Source organism: Haemaphysalis longicornis, unplaced genomic scaffold (genome assembly GCF_048455015.1).
Source record: "Haemaphysalis longicornis isolate Haplotype H1 unplaced genomic scaffold, Haemaphysalis longicornis Haplotype H1 scaffold_4, whole genome shotgun sequence".
NCBI classification, from domain to species: domain Eukaryota; kingdom Metazoa; phylum Arthropoda; class Arachnida; order Ixodida; family Ixodidae; genus Haemaphysalis; species Haemaphysalis longicornis.
The window spans coordinates 179,847,652-179,871,056 of NW_027526361.1; the positions used below are offsets into that span (position 1 = coordinate 179,847,652).

The following is a 23,405-nucleotide window of genomic DNA, read 5'->3' on the forward strand; positions in this document are numbered from 1 at the left end:
TAATTTTGAATGAATGATTCCTTAAAGATTGATTAATTTCGCAATGTTGTGTGATCACTTTGCATAAAAATACAAAGAGGGAACTCTGCTCTTTTGTTCGGCGCTGCAGTCGCTTCCGATCAGGATTCTATTTAAACTGAAATACTGGTGAACACCAAAAGCAATGACAATTTTTAATAAATGATTCTTTGAAGATTGAAAAATTTGGAAATGTTGTATGATCACTTTGAATTAAAATTTAAAGTCGTAACTCTGCTCATGTATTTGGCAGTTCCGGCGCTGCGGTCGTTTCCGATGTAATTTTTTCATCAAGTGGTGGCGGCGAGGTCGGCCGTGGTTGCGCGTTGTCCGTGTTGTTATTCATGTTTTTTGTGCGATATACCGTCGTAAAATGTGTTCGCCCTTTGTGGATAAAGCCTGCTTGCCACGTTGGAAACACGTGCGGTTAAGGATAAGCTGAAATACAGCGGCAAACGATCGAAGAACGGCGGCGTTTTCCTGTGCCCGGACAAAGAAGTTCGGTAAGTTCTTTTTTGCTGGACCTTTTGTAGCGCGACTAAGGTTCGGTGCCAGAAACGTGTTATTGGCTTGATTTCTCGTTTCAGCGTCAGTCTCACGCTGTGGTTCGTGCAAGCTAAATGCAATTTGCTGGCGCTGCTCGATATGTCTAGCGTTGCTGACGGACAGGTGGTGGGCGCAGCGGAGGGCCTTAGGAAGCTTGAAATAATTGCCGGTGCTCTTGATAACATCGTGAGGAATCGACGTGTTTTGTTTCGTATGCGGTTTTTATCGCATTAGGTCTATTTCTATATGCGGCCGTGCGGTTTCACCGTGCTTTTGTTTTATTTCGATAGCTGTGCCACTTTGAACAAAGCAAAATACAATGTGCGACTGCTTAACTTATCGGACGTAAAACTTCCCTTGAGAAAAATGAAAACCTTAAATAGTTTGAGAATCTTAACTTGGCAAAAAAGTGTTTTGATATTTTTTTATCGTCTTGTTACTGGCTGAAAACTATTTGTTTTCTTCAAACGGTTTGTAGTTCAGGAGCACATAGGCGGAGTATATTTCACATTGCTGTAAACGCTATCTACGCTTACATAGCATTGGTTTTAAGCACCTTTCATCAATTCTGTGGTTAGGTCTTTTGACATAACTGTCTTGATAATAAAACAATCATTGAGTGAGTGTTCTTACTTCTCGGAATGTGTAGTGTACTGTGAGCTTTTAACTTTGGCAGGTAACGACGTTTGTGCTTATGTAACTTTTCTTTGCAACCTTTTCATTTAAAAGTGGCTGGAGCTTCAGGACGGGGGCTGTCTGGCAAGATGAAAAGCAATAACAGGTACGTACTGCATTTATGTTGCCGATATAGGAACCCAGAAATAGAAACTGGACCTATAAGTATGCGTTTGAGTGATGTGGGGCCTTTGCAGCAGGAATTATGCCCACCTAACTTGTGGGAGTTGTTTATTCTTGCATTACCACAGGAATAATAGTAGTAGGTAGCCCTTTCAGCGGTAGGATGCTCTGCATGTTTAGGACAGTTGAATTATGTTGAATGTAGCTTTTTATACGTGCAGAAAGTGAATTCCTGTTTTATATTTCTTTTGCACATGATGTAGTGCCTGTGCAAACCAGGTTTTCTGGGTGAAGAGTCCTTCAACATCTGCTTGAGGCTGGGCAGCTGTTATGTCATAATGCTAGTAATGTGAGTAAGCACTAGATCTTGCAGGTGCAGTCCCAGTGCGAGGGGTGACTTCATCGCATAAAAAAGAAAAATTAAAACCACTAAAGTAACTCAAAGGGTAACTTTCTGTTGTGCCAAAAAAAAAAAAAAAAGAAGCGCCGCCAAAGTACTCACGTGAGGCCAGTAGAATTATGGAAAAGCACATTTATTTTTCAAACACTTGGGCTAGGCGCCCACCTTTGACACTTATAACTTCGCAGGAAGCCCATCTGTCGAGCGATATCACTTGTTTTGAGCTGTATCAGCTCAACACTGACCGCCAAAAGGCGGTTACACTGTTTGGTGACGAAATCAGCAACACCCTTTTGTAATTCGACGTGGCAGCTGTAGCAAGGCCCTCGGAAACTTTTTGGGCAGGGTTCGCATGTAAAAAGGCGCTCCCGCAGTAGCTGCCATCCACAGACGGTCGATGTTGACTCTTCGGGGAGCTGCCGAATTCCCGATTTCTTGAGCCATTAAAATAGCATGGGTCATACTGAGTGCAACACGTTGCCGTAACAAGGGGAGCTGAAGCGGTGTTGAAACACTTCAGGGCAATGAAAGTTACCTATGCCTCAATACTAAAGTACGGCGCGAAAACAAAGGAAAAAAGTTGCGCACGCTGTCAACCACCACAGAAAAAAAGCAAGGAAACGAAAAAAGTTGATCTTAGCTTGTAGTGGACCCGAACAACTCTGACACATTTTGCTGACATAGATTGCAAAATGGTCAGAACTGTAGCCATTGATGACAAATGGGTGCATCATTGCAATTTTAGGCAGATTGTAACGCGAGGGTTGACTTCAGGTTGCAAAAATAAAACGTGTTATAATCGACTAAATACAGTAACATTCGTATTTGTATTTAACTATTTAAATTCAATTTAAGAAATGTATGATATTTGTTCACCTCCTCTATTGTTTTGATTGTTCAGCATACTTGATCATGACAGCATCATGTGACGTTTTGAGACTGCCTAGAGATGAATGAACTCATGTTGCTCATGGCAATTTGATGAAGCAAAAATTAGGGAAATTTTGACGCATCAGTTTGGTAGGCGCCCTGACTATAGACCACAATTTTACAACCTTCTCAGGGTGGCGCCATTTGCCCGGGATTGGTGTGGAGCTGTGCAGGCATTTCTCGGGGGACAGCGGGAGCAGCCACGGCCCCAGCCACATGCCACCAGCCGCATTGGACTGCGTATCGTGTGGCCGATTCGGACACCTAATCTGATTTGAAAATTGGTAAGTTCATATTCAACAGTTTGCAACCCACAGTTTACAGTGCAGTAGAAAGTGGGTTAAAGGCGAGTGAAAGCTAGTTGCATGCGCGGATTGCGTATGCTGTACACAGGCTGCAAATGGACCATGCTTTGCGTGGTTCTCACCGAAATCGCGGTTTGTGGAGCTATATTTCTCTGTGCCACACTTTTTCCAGTCAGTTGCTGCACCCGACTCCTATACCCTACGAATTAGCTGTGCGTCTCACCGTCCCCGCAGAGCTGAGCTGTAGCATTAGAAAAGGGTTGATTTTTGTTTGTTTCTCGTCTATAAAATGAACACTGCTAACCTGTAGCGAACAGAAATTAGCGATAGATAATGGGATTGGAATCAATAACTGGGCTCTAAAAACAGCATACGACAGCACGTATTGTTGCAAAGGTGCTACATTCAAATATGTTCAATTTGGCGTGATAATCTATTTGCGGAAGCACTCAGGGACCCCCAAAATCTTAGTTATGGTTTTTAATGCATAACGATCTTGTGTTTGTTATTTTTTTATGTACTCAACAACTGTGCAGTGACGCTCAAACAAGCAGCCTTTGCACATTTTCACCCAAGGCATGCCGACCTGCATGCTGGAGGAAAAAAAAAGTCTGAAAAATGTGGGTACAGCTGTTATATTCAAGAGGACTGCCATGACAAAATATACCACTCAGAGGCCATGAATCTGATAAGACAACATGCAACACGGGGCATTTGCAGCATGTGCACAGCATGGGCAAACCCGCCGTGCAGTTAGTTCTCGCTCACCATGAGTGCGCTCTCTAGTGCACTGTTAAACTGTAGGGTGCTGACTCGTTGAATAAAATTGTACTTGCCAAAACCTTGGTGCTGAGACAAATCGTCTGGAATGCAATTGAGTAAGCACTGTTTGATGGTAATGGCACTATCTAAGCTCATCGGTGCTTTATTTTTAGAAAGTTCATAGCATTATCGAAAACCGTGAAAGATGCAGCTTCTCGCACAAGTTCACGATGTGTGCTCTTAAATCGAGTCTGCGCTTAAAAACTTCCTTACTTGGGGGCAGCTGGATGAAACATAAATTATAATCATACAAAGAACTAAATATTGCCAATGTAAATTCAACAGAAATTCGTCTTTATTGTCTCCTAAGCAGCATTTATTTATGCTTCCTCAGAAACTTCACTGCAGCAACCAAGCACAAGTTCAGAAGTTCTTGTACTGTATAGACAAGGCTTGCTCAGTTTTTTTAGTATCCTGTGCAAGTTTCTAACCTCTGTTGTTGGCTAGAAGCTTACTGTGTTAATAACCGTGGAAAAGAACAAGCTGACAATGTTCCTGTCAGTGCTGCGGCAGTAGCTCAAGAGGCAGCGGCTTTTTTGCCATTCACTATGCCAATGTGGAAAAAGCCATGTGTGCATTTCTCCTGGCAGGCCCCTGGAGACAGGGGTGCCTGAAGTAATGAATCAGTGCTGAGTTTGATAACGTTAAGCAATTATCACAATGCATTCCTCAACCAAGAGCTTCTAAGATGTCGAGGTAGGTATCGGTTTGTAAAGGTCCAGTTAAGATAGTAGGAAATTGTAGTGCATTTTCTTGCACGAAACGAAAAAAGTATTTTTAGATGTGATGACATTTCTCAGAAGATTTTGCTCTAGGAGCTTGTAGGCATTTTGCTTGCACACGGTGGTGCGTGCATGTTTCCCAGCTTTGGGCTAGTGCATGGGCCGCCGCTATCCTGTGAGCACCGCAGCAAAGACATAAATATTGCCGTTTTTTTTTTTTTTTTTTCCTATTGCGAACACAGTACACTGCTAACCTTTAAATGAAGGTTGCAAAGCTTCCTTAGAAAGCTAATATAAAAAAAGAAACATTCAAGGAAGCCGTTTCTGCAGTACAAATAAACCGCTGTTTTGAAAGCAGTAAAGATGAGGCTGAGTGAAACACTGCGGCAAATAGTTTGTTTTTCGCAAAACAGTATTTCTGGTAGAGAAGTTCAGAATGCAGCCTGGCTGTAATTTTAGATAAGTCGTAGTTATTAAGAAAGAAGCCGTGGCTTTCTACAGTGCTGTGAACCTCTTATAAATAAGTCGTCAGTGAGCTTGGAAAGTGCTGTACGGCTAAACAGTGAGAAGTCAAATGCATTCACGCATTTTTTTTTTTTTTTTTTTGCAGAAAATAGTTTTTCTACCTTTAGTTGTAAGACAACCGCTGGTGGCTTTAGTGAGCAACTACTGATGCCCCCTCCTCACCCCCCCCCCTACACACACATACGCACCTTTTTTTGGCATCTTTCTTTGTCAACTACGACTGCACGCTGCAATTTCTGTGGCTGCCAAGCTTGTGCGAGCGTACTGAGTTTGTCCCCTGCCATTTCCGTGGCCTCAACAATATTGGGGCAGCAGAGTTTTACAATCTAGGCAACTGACCATTCATAGCCGTAGTGCAAAAAATTGGGCCTGTTTGTTTCTTATTGCGTGTGCTTTTTTTTTTTTTTTTTTTTTTTGAGGTTCAACACTGCGAGGACACCTATGCGCAGAATTTTGCGGCGTGTGCTTCTTCCAATATCCTTGCTTTATTACACAAGACTAAAGAGGAAATGCGGTACTATGTCGTAATTGAGACAACTGAAATAAAGCCAACGGTTTGTAGGCTGTAAAAAGTGCAATAATATAAGTACGAGGTCCAGGTTTTGTATTTTCATGATAGAAGCATTCCTTTCCCGTCATTCGCACAAACATTTTTACTCAGTGGCTGCTATGAGGCTTTTTGATCTTAGTGATTATTCGAATAAATGCTAATGTACTGCAGCGCGGCTGAGATGCACTGCTTTAATTTGATAAAGTTACAGGTGGGGAAATGTAGTATGATGCTTAATAATGACAGAACTGTATCAATAAGTGTTCTCAAAATACACATTTCATGGGCTTTGTTTTTCCAAATGAGAGATTGAAATGGCCTATTTTAACACACACTTCAGTTTGTTATGTAATGAGTAAAACTCGCCTGCTAGTTTCCCACAGTCGACTGGGACCCTTATACCCTAGTTACACGGGCACAGTTACCCCGCTAACCATGGTTAACGCAAACTGAGCTTGGCCACCTCAGTTCGGTTACGCTAACCGCAGTTGCTGCTGCCGCAGTGTTCAGTTTGCACACAAGTGGCGGCGCATCAGCGTAGGCGAAAAAAATCACCTGGCGTTCGCAGAAGACGAAGGCCTGAAATAGCGGGAGCCCTCGAAGCTGCCCCCAAGAGGAGCTTGTGCTCTTTGCGTCGCTCTCGCAGTCGGCACGACCGCGCGTGAGCAGCAGCTCGTTTCCCGGTCCACCCGATCAACTATGAGAAAAGCCTAAATTTGTAAATTCTGCTGATCGTTTGCCAAAAAAAATAGACAAAGCAGGCAATCATGAAGCGTTTTCAGCACTCGGAAACGATCCGTGCGCACGTCGGCCGTTCCTGCAAACATGCCGGCGCGTCTGTCCGCACGGCACTGAAAGCGGCTCGAACCAGCCCAGACCACGGTAGCAACAGCTTGTCGCCCCTCTTCGAAATCAATCGCGGAAAAGAAGTTCCACATGCGACAAAGTGGATATTATAAAGGTTAAAAATTGTGCTATGTATTGTAATTTGCAGTTGTAGAGATAGCGCCGGTCAAATATCTACCACGATCCTAAGTTCCCAACACCAAACCGACCCGAGAACAAGCCGCTCGCGAGCTGCTGGGGAAGCCCCTTTTTCGGCGTGCGCGAGTGCGTCGCGTTTGGGTCTGAAGCAACTGTCTAACGATATTTTTTGTCTACACTGCTTCGCCTTTGGTTTTTATCGTGAGTTTAAATGTTTGTTACTTTATTTTTGTTACGCTCACAACCAAGTGACCGCTGTCGACACACTTGGAATTTCGCATGTAACAGCCAAAACCGCAGTTTGCGATAACCGCAGTTAAAATTTAGTAACCACCGTTAAACGTAACTACAGTTACTTCCGCCATGTAACTAGGGTATTAATCTTAATTAAGGTATGGTGTGGGGACAACCAAAATATTTGAATATTAATTAAAACAGTTGTGTTGACTTTTTGCCAGAACTTCTAGGGCTCCATGTCAAAATTAACAATATTTTCTAATGATAACATGAAGGACAAACAGCTGCAATGCAGTTGCATAAGGAGAGCAGCATAAAATGAAAGAGAGCTGTTTTGCAAATGGTAGGATGTTGCACCATTCTTTGGATGGCTCTTCAACTGCATGGCAGCTTTTAAAGTTGAAAGAAAAATCATGTAAATCATGCCTGGCATTCCCTTGGAACTCCCTGAGGGTTCAGGTGAGCTTCAGTTGCCTGCTTCTACTCAGAGTCAGCACCTAAAGCAAGAACGAACACCATGGCTATATCATTTAGCACTTAAAACACTGATAAGCTCCGCAAGGTTGTTTGATCAGCGATTCCAAAGATTGGGTTTCATCACAATGGTGTGGAATCTAGTTTGCTGACTGCCCATTTTTTTGCTGCTGCCTTCCAGTGTGTCACAGGGCCCTTGCCACATTATAGTGTGGAGAATAGTGAAAACTTCAATCTGACCCTTAAAGGAGTGCTGGCACAAAATTTCAAAGCACAGATGACTACATAAAAAGCTTTCTTTTTAAATAGAGATACCCCTCAGGAAGGTTAACCTTTAAGTGTTCGGAAGAACATATTTTAAGTCAATTTTAATATGTGCATGCTCGAAAAAGTTAAGGATGGATTTCCTTTCGACATCGACATCAGTGTGATGCCATGTGTGCCTCTCCCCAAACTGCCTATGTCAGGGCTCCCATGCAAATCCAAGGTGGCCTACTCTGCCTGATCCTTCTGAGAAAACGCGGATCCTTCAGTGATGGCGCCAGTGTTTTCTATTGAACACAATTGCCGAGAGACATGAGCTACAGCCCAGTCTTTAAAAAAATGTCCAAAACAGGCAGCACAAACGACAAAGAAATAAGTAGAAACAACAGCACTTGTGTTTTTCCTCATTTCTTTGTCTGATGTATCTCGCCCATTTTGCAGTCTCGTCTTTTTCAACTTAGAATCAACTTGGCCTAGCCTCAACCCTAGCAAGTCTTCATGGGCCCTTCATTGAAATTACGAAGGGTTTAATGGGTTTGTATGCTTGCGTGATGCATACAAAGGAGAGATCTTACTTATTTTCATTCACTTCGAATTGAACAAGCAGTGACAGGTTAAAAATTTGCAACTTTTGCTGAATAGCAGGGGTCAGCAAGCTTTTCAGGCGGAGAGCCGGGTTTAATGCAATGGACACGGAGGGGGCCGGAGGGCACATTGGTTGGAAGGGGAAGGGGGGCTTTGCAGGCAAATAAATTTTGGGGAGGAAATTGAAAGCAGTGTACAAAACTAGAATAGCAATCCTTATGTTTATTTCCAACACGAATGTCACGAGCTTTCATGCCAGTTGAGGTCAAAACTGCCATGTCGGCCTTCAGGTAGAAAGTGACAGAGGAGAAGGGGTCTACCATTGTGCCGGGGGCCACATAATACTGCCCCATGGGCTGCGGGTTGCCAACCCCTGATTTATAGCATTTTCGTATATCGTCTGAACATGAAGCACAGGACAACCTAAGGTTGTCAGTTTTAGATGCCTTCATTTGTGACAGGGATGGGTGGCATCTATGGAAACTTTCTGGGTGTTGCGAACAACTCAAGGCAGGTTTTCGTGGGAAGATTGGCAAGCATGCTCTCATTACGTTGCAACACTTGTGAGAGGGAACCCCTGTGTCAGAGGACCTGTTTACAGTCTAGTTTCCTGGTGCTAACAAATTCCAAAATTTTTTGGCTGCTGCAAAGATCTTAAGAAAGAATTGTTTTTACAATTTAACAGTTTGTGACCCTGCTCAAGCAATCAAAATGCTTGCCCGGTTTTCTATTCGTTTTGGTTGCTTGTCCGTTTTTCATTTTCAAAGTACCGTATATTATGTGTGGTCTTGTTTTTTCTTGCAGTGCCTGGCATGAGCTCTTACTACTGATCCTGCCACAAACGCTGTGGATGAGAGTGGGTGAAATCTGTGCATCACTGCTGCTAATCTCACAAGGTTTGTGGGATTTCTGCATCTTAAAATCAAGGAAATTGACATGCAGTTTATTAGGCTTTAGACAATACCTGCTGTTAATAGTTACTGGTGGGTTCTTTAGCATAGTCATGAAGCACAGTGTGATTGCTTTGTGTTTTAGGTTATTTCATCCTTTCTTCCAAGCTTAGAAAGATGTGTTTGGCGAGTTGGTGCATCTTAACGATACTTGAACTTGGCGCGAAATATTGACAATCACAGAAAGTAGCTGGTGATAACAGGCAATGACTAGCAACTAACTTTTAGGCAGCGTAAGAACACATAATTGCAGGCCAAAGTTACGTGGCTCCACTTGCATGCAAAAAAAAAATTGTGATAAGGAAAATTCACAGCCTAATAAATACGCTCTTTCATATGGAGACCCGTTGAAATGTCACTGACACAATCGCATCCGTTCTTTCCTATGTGGTAAGCTTCCTGTATCTCCCTTTCTCATGTATCACTGCACCTGGACAATTTTCACTTGCTTTTTAAGAGCGTCATGCATGCGCTTGCAGAGCTATGGATGGGGTTATGCCCACTTGTGCAGTTCTCAACTGAGAGGTTATGTTCATGTTCACGCAATCGCACGTTCACACACCTTCCAGTGTGCCCAATGCAGACCTTTCCACATGAAAGAGGTATCTCATAAGCAATGTCCCTACACAGCAACTTGCGTAGGCATTAGTGGGCTTTTTCTCGCACCCTTGCCTATCAAAGGGACCCGTAGCACTTTCCCTCGACTACTCGGAATGTATTTTGGGGTAGTCTATTGTCCCAGCAATCACCTCCCACAAGAATCATGAAAATATGTTCGCTATGATGGAAGGTACGTGCGATGCAAGATGCACATAATCATTCCCTCAACTCATTGCGCAGGGTGCTCTTTAAACCTTTAATTAAAGCAACGCCCCAATTGCCTATATAAGACATTTTGCAGGAAAGTGGAATCTTTCTATCACTCATGATTAAAATTCAATCGCTAGTCCGTCAAATCTCATTTTGTCTGCTTCCTTTTTTTGTGTGTGGGTTTGTCCCTCGTGAATTTCTCGAGCACATTTCTTTCAGGTACTTTTTGGCCACTACATCTGTTCTTGGTGTCGTGCAGAGATAGATGCAAAAAAATTGCCAAGATCCTTGTAGAAATAAAAAAGTTGTTTAATTTTAAATTTAAAAATACAAGCAAATAGAGCACTGCCCTCTTCTCGAAAACCGGAAATCTGCTGCTCACTTTCTCACTGACCCCGATGTCATATGGCGGGACAAATGAGGGCGGCAAAAAATACGTCCTGGAAGTTTTAAGCCCAGGGTGGCCTGACCTGGAAAGCTCCTTTCCGCGCTTCGTGACGCTGTCGTTCGGTGGTACTGTGCCGGAAAGTAGGAGAGGACAAGCAGCCACACGAGACTAGCAAAGTGACGTGCCTGCTGCTGCGTCGATGGGTGTTGCTATGTCTCTTTGTCTGAACTCTGTACCATCTTTACGTCTCTTTAATTTAGTGTGAAGCCATGTTCAGCGCTGCCTTGCTATTGAGGTTTCATGTGAACGTCACTTGTGGGTTCAAAGAAAGGTTAAAGAAACAGCTGCATATTCTGGTAAAAAAAACCTTATAGAACGCTCGCAGCAAAAAAACAAAACGCGGGATTAGAACCACTGACTTGCAAACCAGTACTCCAGCTTCTTACCTCTCGACCATATACACAAGCTGTGAGGCTTGCAAAAATTGAGCAGTGTCTGTTTCTTGTCATGTTTGTGAAATTCTGGCAGTGAGAATGCTTGTGTCTCACGCACCAATCTTGCAGACAACCCCCATCTTGCTAATACTAGAAGCAATGTAGCTAGAGCTTCCATATTTACCTCATAACAAGCATCACCCGATCGCAATCTCTCCGACGCAAGCAAAGGTAGCGAAGTACAGAATGTGCCACACAGAATTATATCTGTCTCCAAGGGATAATAGCTTGCCAACAAAAACAGTTTGGTTCAATTTGTCTCAAGGCAGCCAATCACCGCTAGAGAAAAAAATGTTGCTGTTTTTCAGTGAACGAAACAGCATTTCCCAGTGCTAAAACATGTCCCCAGACATAGAGACGGACTGATAACCTGGAAGCTGCCGTCCACTTTTGCTATGCTCCCTGACCACGCCTCCTCTACCATCGATGCCAATATCTGCCGTGAATAGACATCAGCATACGGCGTGCGAATGAACAAGTTCGCGTGTATTTCGGCGACGCGCGCTGACGCCAGGCGATATCAACAGTGGTGCATCGTAACACGCCATGGAAAGGCACACGTGCTCGAAGCGGAGCCATAGTGCGGCTCTGTTACTGTCTCTATAGATTTTTGTATTCTTTGAGCCCACGGTTAAGCTTTTATGCTTACTTTAAAGAAAACAAGCAGTAAGGCAACATTTAGGCTCGTTTGGTCAAAATAATGGTATATACACACTTTCAAGCTGAGCCAACTGTAGGGCCACCGCTCTTTGTCGTCATATCCGGAGGCCTCAAGTGTGACGTTGCCAGTACTGCATGTGCTTGTATTTTTAGACTAAAAAATAGAATAACTTTCTCATATCTGCGCCGCTTTGATCATTCTTTTTGCGCATGTAGAATTTTTTTCATAGAATGTGGACTTCAAAAACATTATGAACAAAATTGAGGCGTGGCTTTGCTATTGCAAACAGCAGTGACCAGTGGAGCTGAGGGGAAGCCTCAGAAAATGGTACACCTTCCTAGTCTACCTCGACAACGCCGTAGTATTAAACTTAAACATGAGCGCGGCCCGACAAAGCGCGTTCCGAGAGGGAAACTAATGTCCCGGGGTTTATCATCCCGGCGGACTCGCCATCGAAGTAGTCCGCTGCGGGAAACAAGGTGCAGACCCGCGAAAACGATCTGGAGGCGAGAAAAGGCGTGGCCTTGCTGTCGCAAACAGCCTCGCGAAAGTTATGCGCGGAATGCTGATGTCATTGCTAACGTCATACCATGTGCGCTCGGCAAGGCTAAACCTTTTGCACGAGGACCCTTGTACGTGCATCGGTCCTCGTCTCCACTTCTCCCTCCTCCCCCTCGCAAACTCGGCTGCCGGACTGTGTGCTGTAGCGCCCTGGTAACATCCCTCCGAGGAGCACAAGATTGACAGCTCTGCTGTTAAAAAGAAAAGGCCAGAGCTCTGTGCCGTGCCATAACCAAAAGGCAGCAGAACTGATTGTGTTATCTACGACAACAAATTGTTTGCTTTCTCATGTGCTCACGTTAAAGGTATGCTTTTGCGTCATATGTTCAGCCTCGATGCATTCAACTTACAAGTGTATTTCAAATTTCCTTTCTCCTGTTAGGCCCAGTACTTCTGCCACATGGGTGGCTACGACTTCAAGGCGGGGCCCGCACGGTGTTGGGCATGGTGATTGGGCAGCCAGTGGCATTGTCCTGCAGCTGGGCAGGGTCCAAGGGGGTGAAAGAGGCCTTCTACGAGCTAGACAACATTGTCTCTTGTTCTTGGTAAGCTGCCCTGATTTTATTTTATGCACAAGGAATTCATTATAATATTTTCAGGGGCTACTTTATTTCAGGGTATTTGTTCGACATTAGAGCTTATTTTTAATGTTCTTGTTTACAGGAATGAATACGGATACTGTTTGGTAATGCGTAATAAATATTGGCTCTCCGGAATAGTTGTACGTTGTGAAAACTAGAGGCATTGCATTAAGCAAGCTTGTAATACTTTTTTTTTTTCACCCGTCGCGGTGGCTTAGTGGCTAAGGCGTTGTGCTGCTGTGCTGAAGGTCACAGGTTCGATCCTAGCTGCGGCGGCCGTTTTTCTGACGGAGGCGAAAAACAAAGACGCCCGTGTGTTGAGATTTCGGCACATGTGAAAGATCCCCAGGTGGTCGAAATTAATCCGGAGCCCTCTGCTACGGCGCACCTCATAACCTGCGTAGTTTCGGCGTGTTAAACCTCATAATCAATCAATCAATTGAATTTTTTTTTTCAGGAAGGCCATTGCTAAGCCTGTGGACATTTTTACAGTGCAGTATGTTACTTATTTGTCTGTTTTCAATTTTGTTTCAGTGTCAATACAGCCCAGGTACCCCGACGCAAACAAGGTCGCTGTGGCAGCTGTTATTAAGAAACGGCTATACTCCGCCGGTGACTGGGATGGCGGCCGCACGAAGCGGAAGACACTGGACAGTATGAACTGAGCAAAATAACGAACCGGAAGACACTGGACAGCATGAACTGAGCAAAATAAATTAAGTCAAAAAACCTAATCACCACAGACTTTGTAAATCACTACATTTGTCCCTGAAAGGGCAAACAGTGCTCTTTAAAAGGGCACAAATGCTTATGCATGCATTACAAATTTACAGCATGTCCCGTTTTTAGGAACCCATGTGCGCAATTCGAACTGAAAGCTGCTGGGGTTGGACAGCCGGGATGTAAATGGCAGAATGTCTACTATGGTTGAACAGCTAGTATATACCTAAAGTTGAACAGCCAGGCACCAGCCGCTCACCAGGGAAGGCTGACTGGCCGTACTTCGGCAAAAGCTTATGGGCCATTGATTAGACACATTTCAACGGCCGACCATCGGCATAAGGTCAACAGCTGACCTCCTGCAAAAGTTTAACAGCCGGCCTCGGGCAATGGTAAATCAGCCAGCCTCCGGCAAAAGGTAATGGCTGATCTCCGGCAAAGCTGTACGGCCGGAGACCGTTGTGGACCCCTCTGCAGTGAATTGGTAAAAGGAGAGTGGCCATTGGGTGTACAGCAGTTAACTTTAAACACACGGCAGAGGCCCACCTTTGAGTGCGCGCTTTACACTTTGACTGGAGAAAGGCCGGGCAGAAATTACCTGGCTGAAGTTCTTCGGCTGATTTTAAGCCGTACAGGCTTGTGCTGCTTGGGTTATACATTAAAATATAAAATCTTGATGCAGTACAAGAAATGTCATTAAAATTGCAGTATAGTGACCATCAGACCTAGCAAAACACGTTTTTAAAACACTGCGTACAAATAACAGTAAGAAGCGCGCAACAATAAACCAAGAATATTCATTTTGATGCTCTTTTCTTCACTTCACCTCGGACCTATTAACGGCCGTGCCTATGAATTCAAGCCCGAGAGAGAGAGAGAGAGAGAGAGAGACTTTATTATAAGTAACCCGGCTTCAGGGGGAGCACCTCACAGGGTTCCGCCCTGACCTTAGTGTCCAGGGACACGGGACTGGACGATCGTCTTCAAGGTCCCGCGAGCGGAGCGCGAGGAGTGCCGGGGGCGCCGGTGAGGTGACCGGCCTCCTGCTCGGTCCGCCGCTGCGTACCCAGAGCCGTCGCCAGCAGCTGAGTTACCGCGGATTGCGATTCGAAGTCCTTAGCCATCAGTCCTAGAGTCACCCACTCGGGGATGGTCCGTGGATGTCCCCTGCGTTCATGTTCATCACATCCCCATAGCACGTGGGGTAAGTCCGCGATCACCACACCACACACACTGCACATGTTCGACGGATAGAGTCCAGGGCACACATGATGCGCCAAGGCTGGGGTGAGCACCGATCCCGTCTGGAGTTGGCGGAGATGTACTTCTTCTTCTCTAGTGAGACTACGATGTGGTCGGGCCATCTTTCGCCTTCGCGCCCTGTACCACTCGAGCACGTCACTGTACCCGGTGATAGGGCTGAAGTCGTTATCGTGGTCGTCGCGGCTGGCAACCGCGTCCCCGTCCGTTGTCGAAGGTCCGTATGCCGTCGCGCGGTGTGCGAGCTCGCGCGCGATGGTGTCGGCATCTTCGTTTCGGTTGGGAGTGCCTCTCTGTAGTCGACCGACGTGAGCCGGGAACCAGCGGAGGTAAACCCGACCGCCTCTGTGCGGAGGTAGTATTTCGTGAGCGACACGGCCCACCGTCATCCTGCTGTAGTTGTTGATTGCTGTCAACGAGTCGCTAAGAACTGTGCTGACTTGTAGGGGTCGGCACGTGAGCGCCAGTGCGATGGCCGCCTCCTCGGCTTGTGTTGCCGTATCCACTCGTACGCTGCCAGCAGCAACACACTCCCCGGTGCTTGCTCGTACGACCGAGAGCGCATATGTCCCTACTCTGTGAGGGTATGCTGCTGCGTCAACATAGTACACGTCAGCGTCGTTTTCGTACGTGTGCGCCAGAGCGTTTGCTCGCGCCTTCCGGCGTCCGTCGTCGGTCCCCGGCTGGACGTTGCGGGGAGGCGGAGGGACGACTAGTTGCAACGAATGGAGACGCTTTCGTCTTTTATCATGCTTCGGGTAATCATCTTCTTTCTCTTCCGCTGCTGAACTGGTTCAATCCGGAGAGGTTAGACCCAGTCTGCGCAAGATAGTTCTGCCAGTTTTGGTGACTCCGAGTCGCACGAGCTGCGGGGTGCGCTGGGCTTCGCCGATCTCCTCCAAAGTATTATGTATTCCCAGATCCGCTAGAGCAGCGTTGCTGGTCCCGGGGAGCAGACCCATGATCGCTTTATACGCCTTGCGTATGGCGGCGTTGATTTTATCCCTTTCATGTCTGAGCCATTTATGGAACGACCCTACGTATGCGACGTGGCTGACGACGAATGCCTGAGCCAACCTGAGCAAACTGGCTTCCTTCATTCCCTGCTTCCTGGTGGCGACTTGCTTTATGAGGCGGGTCGCTATGCCTATCTTTGTGATCAATCGGTCCACTGCTAAAGAGTTTCCGCTGCCGGTGTTAATATGCATTCCGAGGACACGCAGGGCGTTCACGTGCGGGATGACGCCGCCGTCTCTCGTGCGTAGCGTGATCTCCGAGGCCTCTTTCGCCGCAGACTGGCGCCAGTGGCCCGCAGGGGGAAGAATGAGAAGTTCAGACTTCTGGGGAGAGCAGTACAACCCCGTGCCCTGAAGTCATTCTTCGATGCAGTCGATGGCCTGTTGTAGGGTGGTCTGTAGGTGTCCAATCGTGCCCCCGTTCATCCAGATCGTCAAGTCGTCCGCATAGATGGTGTGATTCACGGACGGTATTCGAGTCAAGCCCTCGGCGATTGGCAGCATGGCAAGGTTAAAGAGGAATGGAGATATCACCGCTCCTTGTGGGGTTCCCTGTCCTCCTAGTTAGCGCTCCTCGAGCTGCAGCTCCCCGGCCTGTAGCTGCACCGTCCTGCAAGACAGGAAAGATCGTATGTAGTCGTATGATCGCTTCCCCAGGCTAATTCGACAGACTTGCTGAAGGATGGCTGAGTGGCGCACGTTATCAAACGCGCTCTTGATGTCGAGCCCCAAGATGGCTCTGCAGTCGACAGTGCTGGGATGTTCAAGCAAGTCGTTCTGCAATAGGAGCATGGCGTCTTGGGTGCTGAGCTTGCTGCGGAAGCCCAGCATTGTGCAAGGGTATAGACCCCTGCTTTCCACGTAGTCCTGCCATCTATTATTTAAGACGTGCTCCAGGGCCTTTCCCACATAGGAGGTGAGAGATATTGGCCTGAGGTTCTCAATGTTGGGTGGCTTGCCCGGTTTAGGAATCAGAACTGTGCGGGCAGTCTTCCATTGTTTGGGCACGCATCCCGTTCGCCAGCACTCATTGAAGAATTTGGTTAACGTTGTGACATCGCCATCCGCTAGGTTCCGCAGCGTCTTGTTCTGTATTCTGTCTGGCCCCGCCGCCGACTTGCAGTTTAGCTCATTGAGGGCTCGGCGGACCTCGAACTCGCTAATGTCAGCGTCTAGTATGGCGTTGTCCTCTCCAGTGTATTCCGGATGGGTGACTGCCGGTGCTGAGGGTATGTATTTGTTGCTTAGGTAGTCCTTGACTCCGGCTTCGCCCTGCTGCTTGATGGCTGCGTGCAGGATCTGTTCAAGTCTGTGTTTTTGATACGACTTGCTCTGCTGCTCGTCCCGAAGGTGACGGAGGAGTCGCCAGGTGCGGCTCACGTGCAGCTGCCCGTCTGCCTCTTTGCATATGGCAGACCAATGCTGTCTAGATAGATGTCGGCTATACGCCTCGATTTCTTTCCCGAGGCGTGCGACTCGTTTGCGTAGTGTCTTGTTCGTTCTGTTCCTCTTCCATCTGCGCTGCAGCGACCTTCGCGCCTCCAGCATGTGGGCCAAGCGGGAGTCCAACGCGGGGATGTCACTCTCTGTTACCGTTTCGGTGGTCGCTCGCCGGACCGTCTCGTTTACTTGTGCGGCCCACTCGACGACGCTTCCACAGCTCGTGTGGGTGCTGAGCTCACGGAAAGCGTTCCAGTCCGTCATTCTATGCGTTCGTCCCCTAGGAGCCGCGCTCGGGACGGGGAGTTCAAGCCCGACCTCTATAATATAGTGGTCACTCCCGAGGTTCATGCCCGTGTTTTTCCATCGAGCCGGCGTCCCGGTCAGCGCATGGATGAAGGCGAGATCTGGGGTAGTGTCCCGTACCGTTGAGGTGCCGATACGCGAGGGCTGCGAAGCATCTGTACAGAGGTTGAAGTCGGCATTCTCCGCTTCCTCCAGAAGATTCCTGCCTTTGGCCGTCGTACGCGGGTACCCTAGTTCCTGGTGAGCCGAGTTGAAATCCCCCCCACCACGCATAGAGCGCCTGGGGTGAGTTGTCGGGCCCTTTGAAACATCGTCTTGAATCTCTGGTGGCCGTGTTGCGGGTTGCTGTACACGTTCACGGCGGTCAGGGAAGTCCGGTGACTCTTTTTACCCACGACCACTTCTATAGCACACATTTCGAGTGCTGTCTGGCTTCCCTGAGGTGGGTCGAGTGGGATGAAAGTGATCCCTTTGCGGATGAATATGCACACACCTTGTGCCGCTCCTTTGCCGTGAACGCGCGCGCTAGGCGGCGCAACGTGCACGCGGTATCCGGGTAATTTGGGGGGATCTTCCGAATGTGTTTCCTGAATCATAATAATTTCTGGGGGTTCCGCAATGGTGCCCAAGATTTGTTGTAGTAATGCCTTGCGGCGCTGGAAGCCATTGGCGTTCCAGTGCCAGATTCGGAAGAAAGTCCTATTGGGAGCCATCATCACGGGTTGTTATAGGCGTTCCATGTTGTTTACCCGCAAGGGAGTCGATTATGAGTTTTATGAGTTCTGCAATTTCTTTCTTGATGTTGGCTTCCACGGAGGCGACTTTCTCGCCGAGTGCTTTGATTTGCCCGGCCTGTTTGTCGACTCGTTTGCCTAATTTATGGATACGGACGCCGTAGTTGATGCCGACGTCCTCTACCGATGGGATCCTGATCTCTTCGCTGACGAAAGGTTCCTTGGCATTGCCGTTGTTAGTCTCCTCTGCAGATGGCTCTTCGGTCATATCGTCCTCGTCGGTGTTGTTCGTTGTCACCGCTCGCTTTCTGATTTTACTGGGCGGTTGGTGATGGGGCGATGTAGTGATTGGCTCACGGGCTGGCGTGAGGGTCGGCGGTCTCTGCACACTGCCGAGTTACCAGCCTGTTTCTTCAGCCCTCTCCGTCGGTGCCGCCGTGCGCCCCAATTGCGCCGCCACCAGCCTATTAATCATTTCTTTCTGCTCCTTGACAGTCTCTTGCAGCTGTACTATGATTTCCCGGAGCGCGGCCACTTCGCTGCCGCCGGCGTTGTCCTCTCTGTTTCCGCGGGGAGGAGGTCCGCTTGCCTTTCTTTGCGCTGGTTTCTTCTCGCCTCGCGCTGGGGGAGGGTAACCAGAGGTGACCGTCGCCCATGTTGCTCGATTATTGGAGAGACTGCGACTTCGTTCATTATTATTTTCCGTGCTCTTGCCTCTGTGTCGGCTCTGTGACCTTTGCCGTGCCTGAGCACGGACGCTCCGGTCGGGTAATTTTGGGAAGTCGAAGCCGACCGTATTATCATTCGAGCCGTTATGTGGCCGTTCCTTGCTCGCCGCTTGCCGTTGGCGTACGACAAAAGGGGTTTTATATTTGTTACGGCACTTTCCCGTACCGGATGGATGGGGGCCTCCACATAGTTTGCACCGCGGTTTGCAGCTGGCTTGGTGGTTTTCCGGCGGGTTGTGTAACCCGCAATCGAAGCAGACCTTTTTTTCCGGGCGGGGGCAGACGTCCTTGCGATGCCCAATCTCCCCGCATGACCGGCATACTTCCTTGTGTTGCTTGTATAATCGACACCTCATCATGAGGCTAGCGAATTTGACGTACTGAGGAACGTTGTGTCCTTCGAATAAGATGATGATTGCGCTCGTTTCCCCCATTCGATGAGCGGCGAGTACAGTAGGATTGCGATCTCCCAGCAGGCATGCATTGATGTCTGCCTGCGCGTATGCCGGCGGGACACCGTATATGATGCCTTTGACTGTGTCGTTAGGCGCGGCACGATATGCGAAAATTTCATATTTGTTGCCTCGAAGTGCGATCGTCCTGACCTTGTCGTATCGATTAGCTCTCTCTTGGCTTGGAGTACTGATGACGATGATATTCTGCCCTACGTTAGGACAGACAGTGTCTTTCAGCGTCTCTTCCAATGGTATTTGGGCGGAGGCTGCCATGGCCGCCACGAATTCAAGAAGATCCTGCCTCCCGAGAGCGAAGCCGCATCGCGGGCGTACGATGATTTTGTGGTCGTTTTCAGGCAAGTTCGGCATGCGCGCCGTTCTAGCGAGCTTGATGTTAGCTCTCTGCGTGATTTGCGCCCGCGTTGCATGCGATCGCTTACCGGGAGAGCGAGGACGATGCTGCTGCGATTGCCGGTCCTTGCCCGGCGGCCCGTCCTTGTAGGTGCTCTCTTCGCTCTTCTTTCGTCTACGTCGGGTAGCGACGACCCATCCCGCGTGTTCTTCCTCCTCCTGGCTAGCCGAGAGTGCCTCGTCGATCGTTGTTCCCCGCACTCGAACGGTCATACGGCCGGCGGTGCGGCCCACGTGGTCACCGGAGTCTTCCATCTCGTTCACCTCCATTGCCGCCAGAAGATGTCCGGATGCTTCCGTTGCTCCGTTCTTCACATCGGCGGTGTTCCCGGGCCCGGGGAGATCCGCGCCGGAAGTGGTGTTCGTTGCGACGGCCGAGGCCGTCGCTGGGCCTAATTGCTGGTCCGTTAGGCCTAGCTGCCGATCGGCCACGTTGAGACTTGAAGTGGGCGTAAAACGCCGAAAAATGCCCCGATCTTCCAAATTCTTTCGCCGGATGATGCCGGCGATCGAACTGAAGCACTACTCACTTTTTCAGAAGGCTGGGCGAAATCCTTCCGCAGCAAAACTCGACACTTTTGCGGAGCCGGTGCGACACACGTCCGCACTCGACGGCCGCTCGCAGCGCCCCCCCAATTCAAGCCCGAGCTAGGCCCGGGCGCACGGCGTCGAGCCCGAGCCCGGCCCGGGCCCGCCGATAATCGACTTCGGGCGCCCCGGCCCGGCCCGCGGGCCGGGTCGGGCCCGGGCTTTCGGGCCGGCCCGATCGACAATCACATCAACAATCACGAAATCAGATGCAGCAGATCGACAATCACGAAAGCCTTATTTTAAAGGTATCCTACAGTGGGCGTTCCTTGCTTATTTTTGCTGTTTATCGTGCTCCTGATTCGCCTCTTCGCTTTCTGCATGACGTAAACGAGCACACGGTATCATTTAAGCATGATAACATATTCCCGGTGGGTGATTTTAATTTGCCTAGCGTTAATTGGGACTCTCTTTTCCCTACTCTCGTACAATCTAGGCATGCCTCATACCTTCTAGATATTATGATGTGTCATAATTTGCGCCAAGTAGTAAACTATCCTACACGCGTCGACGTGAACTGTGCTTTTATACTTGACCTTGTTTTTGTCAGTAAATCAATTGAAAAATTTGCTCTCCGTTGAAAATGGTCTTTCTGAACACTGTGTTGTGCCATTTTATGCCCTGTTGAAGTTGTATTGATCATTGTATTGATTGTATTGATCATTGTATTGATCATTTTATTCCGGACAAGGTGAAAAAGCCGTGTAAGCCTACCCCTTGGGTATCTCGTGATTTTACAAATTTGAAAAGGCAATCGAAACGCCTGAAGCGAGGAGCGTCGTCTCGTGACATTATTCAATCCACCCCAGTAGCCTTCAATCAAGCCGTGGCAACTGCTAAACGTAAATATTTTGAACACAACTTACACAACTTTATTAAATATGCCCCACAAAAATTTTGCAATTTTTGTACAACAAAAGAAAACCGTTCGAAAAATTGCGTCATGGTGACGCGCTCCTCGTGGTGGGTGGTAAAAACATTTATATTTTCACCTTCCCGGCGAAGGTGAGTCGGGCCCTGTTGGACGTTCCGAATTTTCGAATATCAAGGATAGTACCCTGCCTCCATTGGATACTACCCTTCAGTGTTTCTGAAGTCTCATGATTAGCTATGGAGACGACGCCATAGCTAACCTCTTCGTCGCCTTGTTTGAGGTGGCCACGGAGAAGCACATCTCCTTTCGCAGATTTGATCACGAAGTCCCCAAGAATGCGGTCGGCCACGTAGGCGTTCTGGGTGCTTGCGAGAATAAGGTTTTGCTCTCGGGAGAGCACAAAGCTAAAGTCTGCAGCTAACTGCGCGCCGAGGTAAGTGCGCAGAGAGAGACCAAGCTCACAGGGTTGGAAAATGGCTCCGAGTTCCACAGCGCTTCGTGGCTTTAAGACAACCACAAAGTCCTCCGGGTGAAATTTCGGAAGAGGCTTGGGTTTCCATGCTGGTTTGGCTGGCTCCTTTTCCCTGCGCGAGGCAGGAGCTTGCTGCTTTGATAGCTGCTTGCCGTGAGCATCTTGGGCAGTGGCCGCCGCCATTTTGTCTTTCCGTCGTTGAGAGCGTCTCTCCACGAGCCGGAACAAATTTTCGTTGCGGAGGGGCTCCGCCGCTGCCGAAACGTCTTCCCCGGCGAGCGAGATGGTCGACCATGCCATTTCCTCGGGGTCGTAGCCGCGTTGAGAGGGAGAGACAGCCGTGTTTACAGGAGCGGTGGTTTCTCCGTGGCCAGGCGTCGGCCTAGCCGTGAGGCTATGCGTTGGCGCCATAGGGCGGGGCGGAACCGTCGCTCGAATTCGATGTCAAGTTGGCCCACCTTGACAAAAGGAGATGTCTTCGTGGTCCGGGTAACTTGCTGGGTCCGGAGGACGCAGTATTGAAAGGGTCCGGTCGAATGGTCCTTGGCTCCTGTCAAAAATTGACGGAGCCGATGTGCCATGCGTCCGCTCGCTGCGCGCGCTCGCAGCGCCCCCCGCGCTCCTCGTTGAGAAGGCGGCCATCGCTCATCATTTCAACACCTATTTTCATAGTGTATTTTTCTTAGTTACTGAGCCAATGCCCGAACTTGTTCCTCTTTGCAGAGCTAATACTGATATCGTGTCCATGGCGAGTGTAATTACAATGCTGCTTAAATTAAAAACAAAGACATCAACTGGCCCTGATGGGATACCGAACGCTTTTCTTTCTCGATACGCTGAAATGTTATCACATTTTCTTGTAGCAGTTTTCAATGCTCCATTAACTTCTGGTGTATTATCCCCTGACTGAAAAGTTGGACGCATTTCTGGTAATTATCGTCCCATTTCTATTGCGTCATCTTGTTGCAAAGTTTTGGAGCGCATTATAGCTAACTACATTACTAAATGTCTTAACGAGAACGGTTTATTATCTCCCTTGCGGCGTTGCTTCCGGAAAGGTTTTTCTACTGCCACCCAACTAAGCTCTATTGTTCACAGTTTTACAAGCGTCCTCGACAAGTCCGGCCAGGTTGGCGTTATTTTCTTAGATTTCCGTAAAGCTTTTGACCTTGTTTCCCACGCACATCTTATGCGCAAACTGCAGTCAATCGGGTTTCCTGTGTTCATAACAAACTGGATTTCTTCCTATCTATCCAACCGCATGCGATATGTCAGTGTTGAAAATGGCTGTTCCAAATCTTTACCCGTGACATCTTGTGCGCCGCAAGGCAGCGTACTAGGTCCCTTATTGTTTTTAATATATATCAATGACTTTGTTAATGTAATCACTCACCCAGATCAAATCAGATTGTTTGCGGACGATTGTATTTTTTTAACAAAATAACTTGCCCCGAGGACCAAATCAAATTAAATTCGAAACACCAAAAGCATCAACCTAACTCCAGAAATGCCGGCAGTTGACGCCCACCTAGACCACCTCTGGGAAGCGAGACGTAGCCTCCTAAATCGCTGGCGACGCAGCAAACATAATCGCAACCTGAAACGTCGCATAGCACAACTTACCAAAACCGCTCTAGATTATGCGAAGCAACTATAAAACCAAAACTGGCGCACATTTTGCGATAAACTCTCCGGGACGCTCACGACCAAACGAGCATGGTACATTCTCCGAGGTCTCATGGGCACCACGACCTCCAAAACAGCCACCAACCAAACAATCTCTCGACTCCTTAATA

The 23,405-nt window shown here is 48.0% G+C and overlaps 1 long non-coding RNA gene across 1 annotated transcript; it reads left to right on the forward strand.

The window, feature by feature from the left end:
* The first annotated feature begins 317 nt into the window (after window positions 1-317).
* On the forward strand, window positions 318-13,339 carry LOC144179528 (uncharacterized). The gene is made up of 6 exons (XR_013324270.1): window positions 318-521; window positions 1,294-1,345; window positions 2,826-2,976; window positions 8,965-9,056; window positions 12,407-12,569; window positions 13,140-13,339. It is a non-coding gene; the product is annotated as an uncharacterized LOC144179528 (long non-coding RNA).
* Window positions 13,340-23,405: the final 10,066 nt, after the last annotated feature.